Source organism: Bison bison, unplaced genomic scaffold (assembly GCF_000754665.1).
Source record: "Bison bison bison isolate TAMUID 2011002044 unplaced genomic scaffold, Bison_UMD1.0 scf7180017864181, whole genome shotgun sequence".
In the NCBI taxonomy this organism is placed as follows: domain Eukaryota; kingdom Metazoa; phylum Chordata; class Mammalia; order Artiodactyla; family Bovidae; genus Bison; species Bison bison.
Window position 1 is genome coordinate 6298761 of NW_011494753.1, and position 13400 is coordinate 6312160.

Here is a 13400-nt window from a genome sequence, read left to right on the forward strand (position 1 = left end):
TTACAGAACACAAGATCTTCATTGTCACATGCAGGATCTTCAGTTGCATCACACAGGTTCTTAGCTCCAGCATGTGGGATCTAGTTCCCTGACCAGGGACCGAACCCAGTCCCTCTGCATTGGGAATGCAGAGTCGTAACCGCTGGACCACCAGGGAAGTAGCAGTACCATACTATTTTGGTTACTGCAGACTTGTAGTTTGAAATCAGGGAGCAAGATACCTCCAGCTTTGTCTTCTTCCTTAGGACTGCTTAGGCTACTCAGGGACTTTTGTGTTTCTCTACAGATTTTAGAATTATTTGTTCCAGTTATGTGAAAAATGCCATTGGCATTTTGATAGGGATTGTATTGAATCTGTAATTTGCCTTAGGTTGTATGTTCATTTGAACAGTATTCTTCCAATCCATGAGTACAGTGTATCTTCCCATTTGTTTGCATTATCTTCAGTTTCTTTCATCACATCATCATATTTCTGAGTACAGGTCTTTTACCTCCTTAGTTAGATTTATTAGCAGGCATTTTTTTTTTGAAGTGATCTGTAAATGGGATTGTTTTCTTAATTTCTCTTCCTAGTTTGTTTTCAGTGTATAAAAAGGAGATAGTAGGATTGACAGAATTTAAAAAATGAGGAGAAAAAAAAATAAAAAATGAGGAGGAAAGAGTTAAGAAGTCTTTGGATTGTAATAGGTTGATACAGTTGCTGAAAATTTGGAAGCAGGTTTTGAGGGGGGATTTTTGGTGGTGGCTGGTGAGTTGGGTTCCAGAAAGGTGAGCTTGTTGTAACCCTGAAGAATCTCCATGTGCAACAGGTGTAGCTAAAAACGGGTCTGAAGCCTGGGGAGAGTACAGGGCTGGAGATAAGAGTGTGGGGTCACCAAGAGGTAGGCATCATTGAAATCATCATGAATGGGAGAGTTTAAGCATTAAGCAGAGACAAGGGCTAAAAACAGAACCTTGGAAACCTTGACATTTAAAGGTCAATAGAGAACAAGGAGCCCACGAAGGAATCTGAGGAGATGTAAAATGTGCTTCGTAGGAGCCAAAGAAGGGGAAAGTGATTCAGTAAATAGAGAGGGTCAATGTCAAGTGCTGTGGCAGTCAGGTCAGAAAATAACTGCTTCCACACCCCTTCCTCCCTCCCAAACCTTTCAGATCTCATCAACTCCTTTCTCCTGCTACTGGAATGTTTTTCCTGAAGGTGGCCAGAGACCTCCAAGTCTCCAGATCTAGTGGCATCATCATCTCCAGCCTCTTCAACCTCCTGCTCATTCGACATCACCAACCACGCCCTCCTCCTTAAAATTCTCTCCCCTAGGCCTTTGTGACTCTGCAGGGTTCTTATTACCCTCACAAAACCCTCATCATGGCTCCTCTTCCTGCTCTTGAACATACTCATTCCCTGAGGTTTTGCTGTCTTTTCTTCCCTTGGCATCAAATCGAATCATCATGTGGTTAGGCCTGTGGTAGGTGCTGATGAGACCAGTAAATATAACATACGCCCAGCTTCCCAGAAGTGGACAGCATAGCCACAGAGGAAGAAGAAAATAGATCTCAACAGTATTGTGTGCTAGACAGTTATTAGAAGGGTTCTCTGGGATTGTGGAAGGAACAACTGAGCCTGAAACAGTAAATAAGAATGCATGGAATCTAGGGAGGGATGGGATCCATGGAAGCTTCTGTGGCCGAAGTGTATATAGAAAAGGTGGGGCTGTAAGAAACGAGTTGCCAGTCCAGGTTCGATGCACGATACTGGATGCTTGGGGCTAGTGAACTGGGACGACCCCGAGGGATGGTATGAGGAGGGAGGAGGGTTCAGGATGGGGAACACATGTATACCTGTGGCAGATTCATTTTGATATTTGGCAAAACTAATACAATTATGTAAAGTTTAAAAGTAAAATAAAATTAGGAACAACAACAACAACAAAAAAGAATAAGTGAAAGCTAAAAAAAAAAAAAAAGAAAAGGGGGGGGGCTGAAGGGTGAAAGAAGGATTCAAAATATAAATGTAGAGAGGTAAATTGCAAAGTGTCATGTGTAATTCTTAGGAGCTTGAGCATCATTCTATATATATAGAGAATATGTATATATATATATAAGCAGTAGGGAGCCAGTTGGGTCTTAAATAGAGGAAAGATGATCACACACAGGCTTCCCAGGTGGTCCAGTGCGTAAAGAATCTGCCTGCAATGCAGCAGACTCAGGAGACATGTGTTCGATATCTCTGGGTTGGAAAGATCCCCTGGAGGAGGGCATGGCAACCCACTCCAATATTCTTGTCTGGAATATCCCATAGAAGAGCCTGATGGGCTACAGTCCATAGGGTCACAAAGAGTTGGACATGACTGAACCAACTTAGCACACACACATGCTTTATCACACAAAAAATTTTGGAACATAACTAGCTGAATGAAGGCTAGAGAGACTGGGAGAAGGCTGGGGGCAGAGGGGCCAATGAGGCTGTTTCCATAATCCAGGTGAGAAATGATGAGGATTTGAATTAAGGTAGCAATGAGAATGGGGCTTCCCTAGTGGCTCAGCGGTAAGGATTCTACCTGCAATTCAGGAGACCCAGGTTTGATCCCTGGGTTGGGAAGATCCCCTGGAGGAGGGCATGGCCACCCACTCTAGTACTCTTGCCTAGAGAATCCCATGGACATAAGAGCCTGGCAGGCTGCAGTCCTTAGGGTCACACAGAGTCAGACACAACTGAAGCGACGAAGCAGCAGCAGCAGCACTGAGACTAATAGGGAAGATGATGAAATTCCAGAGATATTTCTGGTATAGACTTGAATTGTTGAGGCAACTGGTTGGGAGATGCAAAGGGAGAGGTCGAGGATGACTGCATAGTGCTTAAATGGGGAGATTTGGGTCAGTAGTGACTCCATGACCCCAAACTAAAACTACAAGAATGGAAACAGCCTTTGAATGGAAGTACATTACTGATTAAAATTTAAACATACTTGGGAACTCCGTAGGGGTCCACCAGTTAGGACTCTATGCTTTCATTGCCAAGGACGCTGGTTCTGTTCCTGGTCAGGGAACTAAGATCCCACAAGCAGTGTGGTGTGGCCAAAAAAAAAAAAAAAGAAAAAGATTTAAACATATTAATTTTGAAATTATTATACAGTATTTAGTTAGAACTCTGTTTCAACACAGAGACTGTGGCTGAAGTCCTAGGGTTAGATGAGCCTTTTTTGAAAGCCCATATAGAAGAAATCATGAGTTTGGCAGAGATGGAACATCAAAGAATATCAGCATTGGGACTTCTCTGGTAGTCCAGTGGCTAAGACTCCATGCTCCCAATGCGGGTTTGAGCCCTGGTCAGGGAACTAGATCCCATATGCTGCAACAAAAATACCATGTGCTGCAAATAAGACCTGGCACAGTCAAATAAATAATAAATATTTTTTTAGAAATGAATATCAGTATTGTAAAGTTGAGAAGGGAAAACCTCAAAGGAAGTAAACAGAGAAAGAATAAAAGGACAAAATCCTCAAAACTAAGAGAATAAAGAGTTTTAAGAATCAGAGGGTCAACAATGTCAAATGTCACAGAAAGGTTTAGGGCTAAAAGTGTCCATTGTGTTTGGTAATTAGGAGATCCCTGACTAACACATCAAGAGCATTTTTATTGGAAGGCAGGGATGGAAACCATAGGGTTGAAGAGAATTTAGGAGAAAAATTAGAAAAAGCATAGTGTAAAATAATGTCACATTCAGGCATACAAATACTTGGAACATTTCCTGTCCACATAATTTACTCAGGAAAATTACTTAAGGGTGTACTCCAGAAAAAAATGAAAGAAATTCAACAAAGAGGAAACATGGGATCTGAGCGGGGGAAAATAGAGCCATGTGGAGCAGAACCATAGAGGAATGTGTCCAAAATTGATCATTTAACAGGGAAATTAGGGATCCTGACAGTCTTAACATAAGATGAAGAAAACATATAGTTCTACTTTCTTTAAGAAGAAGGGCAATGAGAAGCCTCAGAAATGTAGAGAAAAGCCTGTGGAAGAAGTCTGGGCCAAACATGAAGCAAACTGAAATATGATTTTGAGCAGTTTGATGGCAGATAAGAAAAGAACAATAAACCTATATATTTGAATTTTTTCCATCCAGTAACTTGGCTGGAAATAGTGTTATAGCCCTTTCTGTCATGATTTATTCACCCTACCTGATTCTGCAGTGTATGTAATCATAAATATAAATATTGCTTATTGTTCTTCAAGTTTTAGATTCAATTTATGTGAAGTTTACAAAGCATGCAAAAATTCGTGTAGCTCCAAAGCAGAATCTGAATGATTTAAACCTTGACATGTAAAGAAGAACTTGAACAGGTAATCAAAATTTGGAATGTGGAGAAGAGTATTAGTAATAAGATAGCTACCATTCGTTGAGTCTCCACTATGTCCCCAGTCACTGTCCTAAGCCTGTTAAAGGTTATTGAATTCATGACAAAGCTATGAGTTAGGTGCTATTTTTATATCCATTTTCCAGCTAAGGAAACTGAAGCACAGAGAGGTGAAGTAACCTGCCCAGGGTCACACAGCTAGCAAATGGAAGCCGTGAGAGTAGCACCTCAGCTGTCTTGGCTCCAGAGCCTACATCTACGTATACTCCACTCCACTGTCCTGTTTCCTCAGGTGAGGCAGAGAAGTGCCCAGGTGCCAGCAACCTCACCACACTTCCTGGAAGGGGGAGGGGGAGGAGAAACTGACCCACGTTGATGCAGCAGACAGGAAGCTTAAAATATATATTTTACAAGTCACGTGAGGTGGTTGCCTCAGCAGGCTAGGACTCAGGGGTGGGAGGCTGAGAGAAGAACTTACTGTCATTTTATATACTTAACGAACCATTTGAATCTTTATTATTATGTGCATGGATTAGTTTTATCATTTAAAAATCCTACCCTTCTTCCAAGGCCATGTTTAAAAATTTCCTCCCAAAGCTTCCCTAATTTCTTCAGTAAAAAATGGGCTCTCGAATCATCTGAGCTCCTGCAAGGCCATGTCTCTGTTTCTGCCCTCTTTAGAACCCACTACTTCTGACTTTACGTTGCCTTTGAAAATGCCTTGGGGACAGCATCTTTGTCAGATTTACCTGACTTACCTCCGTGGCCTTGGCATTGTGCCCTGCTTATGTTATGTGCTCTGTAAATATTGAATGAACTGGATGAGTGGCTTCTGTTAACAGCACATTGTGTCCATTGCCCACAATTTGGGGAACTCAGATCACATAGCTTGAGTGTGTCTACGTGTCAGTCCGGAGAAGGCGATGGCACCCCACTCCAGTACTCTTGCCTGGAAAATTCCATGGACGGAGGAGCCTGGTAGGCTGCAGTCCATGGGGTCGCGAAGAGTCGGACACGACTGAGCGACTTCCCTTTCACTTTTCACTTTCATGCATTGGAGAAGGAAATGGCAACCCACTCCAGTGTTCTTGCCTGGAGAATCCCAGGGACGGGGGAGCCTAGTGGGCTGCCGTCTATGGGGTCGCACAGAGTCGCACACGACTGAAGTGACTCAGCAACGTGTCAGTCACCGTGCTGCCACTGGGAAGAGGGAGATGGGGAGAGAAGGAGGGTGTGGAGTGGCCACTTTGCCCCATCCTTCTATAAAAACAGAGCCACAAAATGACAGCGCTGATATGAATCTTAGATCGTTACGTCCAACCCCTCATTTTACAAATGAGGAAACTAAGGCCAGGGAGCAGAAAGACTTGAAAGCCCACAATGAAATTGGAATAGCTGTATATCAGCTTAGGTTCTTAAGCTTTGTTCCTAATTACCAAAGCAATACATGTTTAATACTTAGCTTTTTTTTTTTTTTTTTAACCCCTATAGCCTCTTTATATTTCTACCTAAACATGGTTTGGAGCTTTTATTTTATTTTTTTATGGTCTTGCTTTGTAGGTGATATTTTAAGTTGGCATAAATTCTTTTTGGATGGCAGTGAATGATGGATGGGTAGATAGATGGATAAATTAGTGACTTTCCCGGGATAACATAGCTGGTCGGTGACAGAGCCGAGACCTAGCAAAGCATCTCGCTGAGGGATGCCAAGCAGCTGAAGTACCTGACACAAAAGCACTTCTGAGTTGCCGTGGCAACTACAGTAGTCCTCTAATTTCTGTCAGAGTGTGTGGGGATCAGGGTCACTCCCTAGTGCACAGGCTCAGAGGTTAAGATGTGAAGGAAGACACCCCAGGCTGTGATGGCACAGCCCCAGCTAGATTCAGGAATCAGCATTTTGTTGAAGCCACCAGGCCTGGTCTGAAAGAGGGGCCAAGGGAAATGGATCCAAAGGACACTGTTATCCAGGTGGCATCATGTGGTGAAGAGAAACAGGAGGCAGACCCAGATTCCAGGCCTGGCTCAGGCACTAAGTCATTGAGTGACTTTGGGTAGGTCACCGCCTCTTTCTGGGCCTTGGTGTCTTTACCTACGAGGTGAAGTGATTGGACTAGTCCCTGGGTGATGTCCAAGGGCTCTAACCATATGAAAATGCCCCGACACCACAATTGCAAAATGTCTTGTCAGAATCCAGAGAAGGCTGGGATTCCAGCCTTGGATCCACAGAGAGGACCTATCCCTCCCCTCACCCCTTTGTCACCCACGGACTCCATGCTCTCTGCAGCCAGCCAGAGCTGCGGGAAGGCAGCCTGAGACAGGTAGCCTGCCAGCCCTGGCCAGCTCCCCGCTCCAACTGAGGTAGGAGTGGGGTCGGGAGCACGCACTCTTCTTCAGAGATGCCTCCCTTTGGAGGAGGCACTACTTGCGTGGTAAACAAAGACCCAGGTTCCTCGGCTGGAAGCAGGGGTGTGCCTTCCTCCTCCTCCACGAAGATGGGGGTTGGCAGGAGCTCAGCGATCCTGGGAGCACTGCTGAGTGGGGCATGAAGAAGCCACCTGGGTGGAGGGGCAGGGCGATTGGGTGACCTGTGGTGGCGACTGCATCCATGTCCAGTCCCCAAGGGTCGTATCCCCCAGTCTCTTTACAAGTCATCTACCTCCCAAGCCTCTCCGCCTTCCTATGCTTGTCACCACTTATCCTTTATTGACTCAGTAAATATTTCTTGAGCACCTGTTGTTCTGGATGCTGAGGATACAGTGGTAAATGAGAGAGACACAAAACCCCTGCTCTCAAAGAGTTTATGTTCTAATGGGGGAGGTACTTAGTAAACAAATACTAGTCATATAGTATATTATACAGGTGGTAAGACATGCTGTGAAAAGAATAAAGCAGGTAGAGGAGATAAGAAATGTGAGTAGAGCATGCTATTTGAATTAAGGTGGTCTGGGAAGACGTTGCTAATAAGGTGATATTTGAGCAAAGACCTGAGGGAAGTGAAGGTGCAAGCCCTGGGACATTCCAGGTAGAGAAGAAACATCCCAGGCAGAGAAAAGGCCCAGAACAGAGTGTGCTTGGCATGTCTAGAACACAGTCAGCAGGGCTGGAGAGGCGGAGTCACGGGAGACAGGTGGAAGTTGCAGAGAAGGCAGGAGACAGAGGATAGCACCTTGAGGGCCATCACTCAGTGGCCAGGACAGGAAGCCACTGGAGGTGGTGAGCCGCGGGGTGATGTGTCTGACTTGGGTTTTAAAAGGGTTTCTGCTGTGTGAAGGACAGGTGAAGGTGGAAGCAGGGGAACAGGTGAGCTGTCAATTGCAGTAATCCAGCTGAGAGATGACAGGGGCTTGGACTGGAGTGGAGAGGTGGTGAGGAGTGTTAAAATTTGAAATGTATTTTGAAGGTAGAACTGACAGATTTGCTGACAGATTGGATATGGGGCATGAAAGGAAGGAATCAGGATGGTTCCAAGACTCTTTGGCCTGAGCAACTGGAAGGATGAGTTTGTTGTTCACAGAGATGGGAAGGGCTGTAATGGGGTAGATGAGACATCTAAGTCAGGTTTTCTGGTTGACAGTTGGATCCATGAGTCTGGAATTAATGGGAACAGTTGAGGGTAAAGATATATTTGGAAGTCATCAGCAAATAGACTTGCACTGTCCAATATGGTAGCCACTAACCACAAAAAGCTTTTTATATTTAACATGAATTAAATAACCTCACCTCAGATATGTAGATGACACCACCCTTATGGCAGAAAGTGAAGAGGAACTAAAAAGCCTCTTGATGAAGGTGAAAGAGGAGAGTGAAAGAGTTGGCTTAAAGCTCAACATTCAGAAAATGAAGATCATGGCATCTGGTCCCATCACTTCATGGGAAATAGATGGGGAAACAGTGGAAACAGTGTCAGACTTTATTTTTCTGGGCTCCAAAATCACAGCAGATGGTGTTTGCAGCCATGAAATTAAAAGACGCTTACTCCTTGGAAGGAAAGTTATGACCAACCTAGATAGCATATTCAAAAGCAGAGACATTACTTTGCCAACAAACGTCCGTCTAATCAAGGCTATGGTTTTTCCAGTGGTCATGTATGGATATGAAAGTTGGACTGTGAAGAAAGCTGAGCACCAAAGAATTGATGCTTTTGAACTGTGGTGTTGGAGAAGACTCTTGAGAGTCCCTTGGATTGCAAGGAGATTCAACCAGTCCATTCTAAAGGAGATCAGTCCTGGATGTTCTTTGGAAGGACTGATGCTAAAGCTGAAACTCCAATACTTTGGCCACCTCATGCGAAGAGTTGACTCATTGGAAAAGACTCTGATGCTGGGAGGGATTGGGGGCGGGAGGAGAAGGAGATGATAGAGGATGAAATGGCTGGATGGCATCGCCGACTCGATGGACGTGAGTCTGAGTGAACTCTGGGAGTTGGTGATGGACAGGGAGGCCTGACGTGCTCCAGTTCACAGGGTCGCAAAGAGTCGGACACGACTGAGCAACTGAACTGAACTGACTGAACATTAAATAGCATTTAAAATTTAGCCCCTTCTGTCACACTAACCACATTTCAAGTGCACAACAGCCAAATGTGAGCAGAGACTACCATACTGGACAGCACAGATAGAGAACATCTCCACCATCACAGCAAGCTCATTAGACAGTGCTTATAATGTCTGGATGAGATGCCGGGAGAGTGGATGGAGAAAAGTGAGCTTTTATCAGTTTGGAAGATAAACAGGAGTGGCCTGTATGCTCAGTTGCAAAGTTGTGTCTGACTCTTTGTGACCTCATGGACTGTAGCTCACCAGGCTCAGACTTTGTCCATGGGATTTCCTAGGCAATAATACTAGAGTGGCCTGTATAGGAGTAGGAAAATCCAGGAGAGGGTGGATTTCTGGATGCCAGTAAAGAAAGTATATTGGAGAGGAGGTCAGATGCTTTTATTAGGACAGGGAGACTGAAAACCAAGAATTGTCGGTGGTCCAGTGGTTAAGAATCTGCCTGCCAGCGCAGGGAGGGGTTCCATCCCTGGTCCGGGAGGATCACACATGCCATGGAGCAACTAGAACATGCACGCCACGGCTACTGAAGCCCATGCACTCTGGAGCTCATACTCCGCAACAAGAGAAGCCACTGTAATGAGAAGCCCGTGCTGTCTAGAGAGTAGCCCTTGCTCACCACAACTGGAGAAAGCCCACATGCAGCAACGAAGACCTAGCACAGCCAAAATAAATAAATAATTTTTAAAAATAACCTTAAAAAAAATTGACCAGCAGATTTATCAACAAGTAGGTCATCAGTAACTTCAGGGAGGGCAGTTTTGCAGAGGTGGAGACCAAAGCTTGAGTGAGGTGGTAGATTCCAGAGAGAATGAGGAGAGAGGAATTGGAAACAGCACATGTACACACCTTCACACCTTTTCAGATGAAGGTGCTGTGAAGGAGCAGAGAAATAGCCAGAGGCTTATGATGTTAAAGAAAGTAAAGCTTCCCCACAGGGGGAATTGAGAAAACCATGCCTTGAGTAAGGAAGAGCTGAGAGGATCTGATCCCCACATGGCTCCCATGGCTAGGATATGGACAGGATGGATGTCTTGCCTGGAAGATGGAGGGAGGGCAGAGTCAGTGGCAAGGCTGCAGATGAGAGCGTGGCTGGGGGATGGGGAGCATGGGGAGGTTCTCTTGGAAATGTCTCTGTTCCCCCAGGGCAGTTAGGAGGAGTTCATTGACTGAGTGTGAACACAGGCATTGGAGGGGTGAGGAGAGAGAGGAGGGCATCAGTAGTCATCCAGGAAAGCAGGAGAGTGGTGGGATTAGGGGACGGATATGGGATTGCCAGGCTGCACCGAAGGCTTGCCTAAAGTTTGTGGTCCTGCTAGAGCCAGCTTCCGGAATTTGCCCTGTCTTGCCTCTGTGTGTTCACATATGCTGCTTTTTCTCTTTGGAGGGTCCTTCCCATTTCTCTAGTCCCTCATCTGCCCAGCAGACCCATGATTCTGCAAGGCACAGCTTAAGCATCAGCTCCTCTGAAACCTCCTTCCCTCCCTTTCTTCTCACCGGTGCCCATCCTTCCCCCCAGAACTCTGATTGAGTCACATGATCAGTATTTGCTTACATGGCTATTGCTCTAAGGCAGGAGTCAGCAGACACTTTGCAGAAGGGCAGAGAGTGAATATATTAGGTTTTGTAGACTGTTTGGTCTCTGCCACACTATTCAGTCTGTACAGATTGTAGCACAAAAGCAGTCAGACAATACATAAAAGATGGGGTGTGACCATGTTCTAGTAAAATGCTATTTGCTGAAACAGGGGTGGGCTGGATCTGGCCTCTGGGCCATAGTTAGCCAACCCCTGCTCAAGGGAATGGCAGAGATGATATCTCAATTGTCTCGGTGGCCCCCGTACCTGGGTACCAGTTAGGGGCTCAGGAAATGTTTGAATGGATGATAGAAGAGTGGATGTGCATGAATAAACATTTAGGCCTGTCCTACTTAGATTACAGAACCGTGTTCCCTCAGACATGCAAATTTTAGTCTCTTTGTCAATGGTCTGTCATTACACAGTCACCCCGTGCCTAGGGAAGGACTGTACATGGCAGCATGAGCCCTCGATACCCAGGAAAGATCAGACATGGCCTTGCCACCCACTGCATCAGTGCTAAACTGCCACCCTGGCTAGCCAACCTTGTTCCTACTTGTTCCCGGGTGCACAGACTCCCAGTTCAGAGGCCCCAGCCTCTTCACAAACAGGGCCTCCATATTCACCCTCCCTCTGCACAGTTCTGTGCTCCCCTTCAGCCCAGCATCCCTCAGCCCCTGCAGAGAATGAATAGTCATCAGTTCTCTGTCATATGCAAGGCATAGTGGGAGAATCATAGGCCCTTCCCTGAAGAAGCTTACTCAGTCCAAGCATCCCTTTGGGAGTGCCCTCAGGGTAGCCTCACCATACTCATACCTGAGCTCCTCCTTAAAGCTTGCCGGAGCCACCCCAACCCACCTGATTCCCCCTTCTTTTCTATTTTTTCGTCCCGAGGTTTTGCACCACACTGGACTTCTCTTGGGGGTGGATTCACTTGTAAATATCCTCTCCCCATCATATTGGCAACCAACAAAGACCCAGGACAGCAGAGTGTGCTTTTGTTTCTTTGAGCTCACACTGTCCAAGAGAAGTAGAAACCACACACACAGTTTAAACATTTTCTAGTAACACATTAAAAAGTTAGAAACTGGTGTGTATGCGTGTGTGCTCAATCATATCCAACTATTTGTGACCCCATGGACTGTAGCCACAAGCCTCCCCTGTCCATGGAATTTTCCAGGCAAGAATACTGGAGTGGGTTACCATTTCCTACTCCAGAGGATCTTCCCTATCCAGGGATTGAACCTGCTTCTCCTGTGTCTCCTGCATTGGCAGGCGGATGCTTTACCACTGAGCCACTTGGAAAGCCCTAAAAGAAACAGGTGAGATTAATTTTAATGTATTTTTAATAACATTAAAGTATATCTAGAATATTATCATTCTAACATGTAATCAATATAAAAATGATTTTATTCATATTATTCATAGGTCTTCAGTGTGTATTTTGTTTGTACAGAACTTAACTGAGCTGACTGGGCAGGATGTGGGTCTCATGACATCTGACTGGGGATTATACCCATGTCCCCTGCATTGCAAGGCAGACTCTTCACCACTGGACCACCAGAGAAGTCCTTAAACTATCTTCATTGAAAAACATTTGACATATAAATATTGTAGAGAAAACTGAGATTTAAGACCTTGCTTTTACTCAGATGCTAAGTTACAAAGCTCACATTTGAACCCAGGTCTGGGTCCAAAGCCTGTCCTTAAAATAGAATATTTAAGTTGGAAGGTTCATTAGAAAATTATCCAAACCGTTATCTCCATGAATATCACTTGTGTTCTCAGCACCTAGCCCCAGTGTCTGGCTTGTTCTAGGAGCTCAATTATTTCAGTGAGCAAATCTGGTCTCACTTTACAGATGAGAAATTGAGAAATGAGAGGAGACTTGTCTGACTTGATGGAAAGAGGGATGCCGGGGGCTAGAACCCACATTGCTGATTATCGCTGCACTGCTCTTATTCCATGTCGTTCTGTCACGCAGGTGATCAGCCCCCCGAACCATGGGAGTCTGACATCTGAAGTTCTCTTTGTATTTACAGGGACATATTTTCAGCAGGCATTTTCTTCCCCATGTCCATAGCCTCAGAACTCGCCAGAAATCTTCCTTGCAATTCCCATCTCCTCTTAATTCCACCCTCCAGCAGCTGAGCCTGCTCAGGGACCCGGACTCCAGGTCTCCATGTGAAGCCGCATACACCAGCAAAGCTCACTGCATGTGGGCACCACCCCCAGCTTTCATCTCGGGTCACACTCGTCGTGACAACTCGAGAGGTTTCCTTGGCTGGAGGGCAGCACGACTCTCCAAGAGGGTCACGCCAGCAGCTGCCTGCTGTGCCTGGATGCCTGCCCTGGAGCCTGATTGGGAAGGCGCCCTCGGGCTTACTGCAGGCCCAGCCAGTCAGCGTCTTCCCAGGGAACTCCTAGCAGCCTCCCTCCCGATCGGGTCATAGTAAAGGTCACAGATTGTATTAGAAGCTTAGAACTGAAAGGGAATTTACATATCATGCACCCTAGTGCTTTTCTAACTATAGTGTCCTACAAGTCTCCTGGGAATCTTGTTAAGATGCAGATTTCTGATTTCATCAATTGCAACAGATGTACCACTGAAAGCTACGTGGGGTGTGGGGGGAGGGGTGGTGGTCACATGGAAATGCTCTATACTTTAAATTTTTCTTTAAATTTTAAAACTGCTCTAAAAAAATAGTCTATTAATTTTTTTAACATCCTACTGAGTTCCAAGAGGAGATCATTTGCTGGGTAACTGCTCAGTCGTGTTTCTCCTTAGGCACAAAAATGACCTTGCACATTCACTGCTGATGGCCCCTCCAAGGCTGCCTCCAGCACTGACTTGCTGAAAACTGTCCTCGAGTTTGATGGGTTAACTGAGGAATACTTTTTGAATGCAGAAAGCG

The 13400-nt window shown here is 45.4% G+C and overlaps 1 pseudogene; it reads right to left on the reverse strand.

Annotated features, from left to right (window-relative positions):
- Positions 1-11105, reverse strand: part of LOC104991044 — a 73879-nt pseudogene extending 62774 nt beyond the window's left edge.
- Between the last annotated feature and the right edge of the window lie 2295 nt (positions 11106-13400).